Here is a 4,976-nt window from a genome sequence, read left to right as displayed (position 1 = left end):
AAAAAAAAAAAAAGTACTCATACAAGGCACTGAAGTATACATATAAAAATATTCATTGCAGCATAATTTATAATACAAGTCAAACACAGAAATAATTCAAATGTCCATATGGTACTTGTTAAATAAATAATGGAGCATCCATAACGTGGAATTCTATGTTGTTGCTACAAAGAACGAATGGATTTATTTTTGTAAATTATTATTCACAGTAGTAGCAGTATTTGCAGTAGTGGGATTGAACCCAGGCCCTTTGCATTAAGCTACATCCCCCGACATTTTTTTATCCTTTTTTCTATCCCCATATAGCACTTAAGTTGCTAAATTGCCCAGATTGTGCTCAGACTTGTAGTCTTCCTGCCTCAGCCTCCTAGAGTGCTGGGACTGCAGGTGCTCACCACCACGTTTGAAAAGACGTTAAGATGCATTACGTGCGTGAGAAGCGAGTGCTGTGTATTGCTGCCTGCGGTGTTTGTACACAGCGACTGAAAGAGACACCACCCAGGGTTAGTCACGGTTACTTCTAAGGACGGTAGTGAGAAAGTGAGTGGGCGAGGGGCTTTTATTTTATGTAATTTTGCCCTCTTTGATCTTTTATAACATCAATTATTTTTATAGTATAAAATATTTACAAGTAGTAAAGCACGTATTAAAACACACAGAGCACGTCAGAAATCTAAGCACCCTTACCTTTAAGAAGTGTCCGTATTAGGGTAACAAACGCGTTACCGAGGTCATTGAACTTCTGGAAAGCGGTACATGCGTCTGGTTGGGCGATGAGGCGTCCAGCAAAACCCTGTCTGCGACAAACCAAACACAAACAAGAAAGGATGAACAGAATTTGCTTAGCTAAAACCAAGGCGCCCATGAAAGCTGTTCTTTCCTCTGCCCGGAGCTGGGTCCTGCCTGTGCTCCGTCCTTATCCTGCGGTCCTCCCAGCAGCCCGAGTGCCGCCTCAGACCAGGCACAGTCACGCGGACTGGCTGTGCACCGTGGCTGAGCGTTTCTTTCTGTGCCTCCGCGTGTGTCTCAGCTCACTTCGTTGATCCCGGCACTGAGTTCGTGAGCCTTTCTCAGTTATGTGTGAAGAAAGGGCCTTCACAGTTACAACACTTGCTCTTTCCGTGTCTCCTGTGTGGTGATACAGCAGGGGAAGGAAGACAGGAAACTGCTTTTAGCCTGGTTCAGTCTGAACCCATTCCCCTTTACTCCACTACTGCCCTAATAGCCCAAACAGGAAGTACTATTTTCCTCGTGGTAATTTTTTTTTTTTTTTTTTGAGACAGGGTCATGCTATGTAGTTGAGGCTGGCCTTGAACTCACGGTGTAGCCCAGGCTGGCCTCGAAATCACGGTGATCCTCCTGCCTCAGCCTCCCAAGTGCTGGGATTACAGGCTGCTCCTCATGGTAACTCTTTCTAACACTTCCTCAGTCTCTCTCTCTCTTTTTCCTCCTTACCGGGGATTGAAGCCAGGGCCTTCACACGGAGCTACATCCCCACCTCTTCTTTTTATTTTGAGACAGGGTTTGGCTACATTGTTCAGGCTGGGCTCCAACTTGTGGGCTTCGTACCTCAGGCTCCCAGGGTGCTGGACCTCTGTAAGACCCCATGCCCACCATCCCCAGTGTCTCTAAGACTGTGAACGGAAGATGAAAATCACCTGTGAGCTCTGAAAACCCATTCGCGCACAGACTTAGGGAGTCAGACTCCCAGCGGGGGAAGCCAGAGGGGGTGGCGAGCAAGCACCGGTCCTTCCATCTACCAGGAGGCTGAGGCGGCGTGCCGGGCCTTGGCAGGTCTGTGAGGCCCTGTCTCAAGAAAAGAAAACGGGCTGGGGATTTAGCTCAGCCGCACAGCGCCTGCCTGGCAAGTGCGAGGTCATGAGTTTGATTCATGGTACAGGGGAAAAAAAAAACCAAACATAAAAGAAAGATGGGGCTGGGGATTTAGCTCAGCGGCACAGCGCCTGCCTGGCGAGCGCGACGTCGTGAGTTCGATTCCCGGTACCGGGGGAAAAAAAACCAGAAAACCAAAAAAAAAAAAAAAAAAAAAAAAAAAAAAAAAAAAAAAAAAAAAAAAGGGTGCTGGGCATGTAGCTCAGTGGTAGAGTACTTGCCTCGCCTCTGCAAGGCCCAGGTTCGAGTCCCAGCAGCTGGTTCAATATGCATTAATGGTTTCTATAAATTCCAGTGTGGGATCAGAGCTGCTTTTCTGAAAGAAAAGCTCTCGTGTTCGGGTGATGCAGGCCCTAGGGATCAGGTGGCGTTCGCCGCGGAGAGTGCAGGCAGACTGTGGGGCGGACAGAGACAGGGTGGGGGGTGGAGGGGGGTGGAGATGTGCAAACACACCCGTGTGTCTGCCTGAGGAAGCCACGCAGAAGCAGAGCAGGCCCAAGGTCACCCTCGGTCTCCAGGCTGCTGCCCGGGATGGACTTGCGGGTTCTATCCAGTTCACACCAGATGAAGAGGCGCTGGGCTCCTCAGAGGTAACAAAGAACACTGCAGCAATGCCTTGAGGAAGAATGAATCGGCCGGATGGGGAAGGGGCCCAAGGGGAGCACAGCAGGAATGTGGCTGAGCAGGACTGACCACATATGCACCAGAAAGTATGAGGTTTCTTCCCTGAGGAATTGCCTTCCAGGAACCATCTTGGGTAAGATCTCTGCCTCTTTTACAATAACAAAAATCTGTGTTTGTGTGTGTGTGCATAAGATTAGCTGATAGGTCACTTCACAACTTTTATTTTATTTATTTTTTTGGTGGTGGTACTGGGGATTGAACCCAGGGCCTTAGAACTGAGCTACATCCTCAGCCCTTTTTATATTTTTTAAAATTTTGAGCCAGGGTCTCCATAAGTCACTAAATTGGCCAGGCTAGGCTCAAACGTGCAATCCTCCTGCCTCAGCCTCCAGAATTTCTGCAAACTGTGTACACACATGCACCAACACGTCTCACTCCGATGAATGCTTTCTATTAAATTTATCAATCGAAGGAGTCTCGCTGGCGCTGGCCTGCAGACTCCCTCTGTGCCCACCCGCCGCCGCCTCTCCCTCAGCGTCCGCAGAGCTGCCCTGGCTCCTCCTTCGCAGACTCCTCCTCTCGTGCTTTGGCTCAGACTCTGAGCAGCTCCCGGAAGCCCTCTGCTGCGGCATCTTCTGGGCTTGCTTGCTTTTATTTTTCAATGCTTTTTTTTTTACTTTAGGTATTTATTTTGTGGCACTGAGGATCTCTGCTGCTTTCCCTGACTCCCAGGCGCAAGTTACCGGCGCTTCTGCACAGGAAGGAGGAGCTGCAGGAGCCCTGGCTCCACTCTAGAGGTGTTGCTAGGAGGCGGAGCAATGTTGCTATCGCGCGCATGCGCGCGTATGTGTTTGTGTAGGTGTGTGTGTGTGGCACATCTGTGAACCAGATGGCTGGTTAGTCCTCTACCGAGCCAGTCCTGCTGTCAGAGGCTGCCTTGGCTCAGACAGATAGGAAAAGCCGTGCAGCTTTCTCTAGCTTTCTCTGAGGTCCCCTGTGCTGTCCCTCTTGTCCTCACAGCTCCCACACCAGAGATGGGGCTCCCCAGCCCAGGACCGACGTGGGGCGCGGCCGAAAGGAGGTCCATTGTCTGGGGCCCATGGGCTTGGCAAGCCACCCCGAGAGGTCAGGTGTGGGAAGTGACAGGAGAGTGTCACACCTGAGGGGGCCAGGGAGGCCTCTGCGCCAGACAGCCAGACCCGCAGCAGCAGACTGCCGGGACTTCCGGAAACAGGCTCAGAGATGAGGCGCTGCCTCTGTTCTCTCCCTGGGATGAAGTCAGCCCAGCCAAGGCACCCTGTGCTTAGGAGAGCACAAATAGCAGTTCAGAGCTCAGCTCAGCAGCACACATCTCTAATCCTCAGCTACTTGCAAGGCTGAGGCAGGAGGGTCACTAGTTCAAGGTTATCCTGGGGAACATAGCGAGATGCTAATGGATTAAAGAGCTGCAGATGCAGGTAGGTGATGGAGCACTTTCTAACACACATGTGGTGCTGAGTTTAATGCCCAGCACGGAACAAAAATAAAGCAGTAGAGGAAGTCACTCAAGCCAGGACCACTGCTTTTCCAGCTGCTTTCTCCCCACTCATCTCCACACCCTGCCTTGCCAAGGGTAGTGGATGGAAGGAGCAGAAGGCAGATGCGCACTGCCTCCCAGCTGAGACATGGCCAGGATGAGCCTTCCGATTTTTATAGTGGTTAAAACTTGAGAAAGGCCATAACACAATTTGAAGACTCATTTTAGATTTGATAAAATGCACTCTTGTGAATATTAGCCGTAGATACTCACTTTTGCAACCTTAGAAGTTGAGTATAATTACAGTCTCATTGAAGATTGTTGACTAGATTTTTTTCTTTTTAGTTTTGTGTATGTGAGCGTGTGTGACTGGGATTGAACCCAGCGCCATCACAGTCAGCTGGACTCCGGTTCTTTTTCATTCTTTATTTTGAGACAGGGTCTTACTATGTCACTAAGTTGCCCAGGATGGTCTTGAACTTGAGATCCTTCTGCTTCAGCCTCCCACTTGGCTGCCTAGGTTTGACTTTAATTAGATTGCACTTCTTCAATATGGATGAGCCGGGCGTGGTGGCTCACACCTGTAATCCCAGCACTCGGGAGGCGGAGGCGGGAGGATCATTGTTGTGAGTTCGAGACCAGCCTGGACTACAAAGTGAGCTCAAGGCCAGCCTCAACTGCAGAGGGAGACGCTGTCTCAAAAAGACAAATAAATGAATAAATGAATAAATAAATAAATGAACAAATAAATAAATAAATAAATACTACAGGCAGTTAGACAGGGGCTGCCCAAGTTCTTTGGGGTTTACATCTTGCCACAGCTTGCCTTGGCTGCTAGACATAGAGCTAGAAGATAGAATGTTTGCCTTGCTGGGTTTCAGTCTTACTTTGTCTTACTGGTGTCTATCCCTTTGTTTCTCCCTTTTGTTTGTTTGTTTTTTTA

This window comes from Chinchilla lanigera, unplaced genomic scaffold (assembly GCF_000276665.1).
Source record: "Chinchilla lanigera isolate Chin_1 unplaced genomic scaffold, ChiLan1.0 scaffold00104, whole genome shotgun sequence".
Classification (NCBI taxonomy): Eukaryota; Metazoa; Chordata; class Mammalia; order Rodentia; family Chinchillidae; genus Chinchilla; species Chinchilla lanigera.
The sequence above is the reverse complement of the archived record's forward strand: the minus strand, read 5'-3'. Positions refer to the sequence as shown.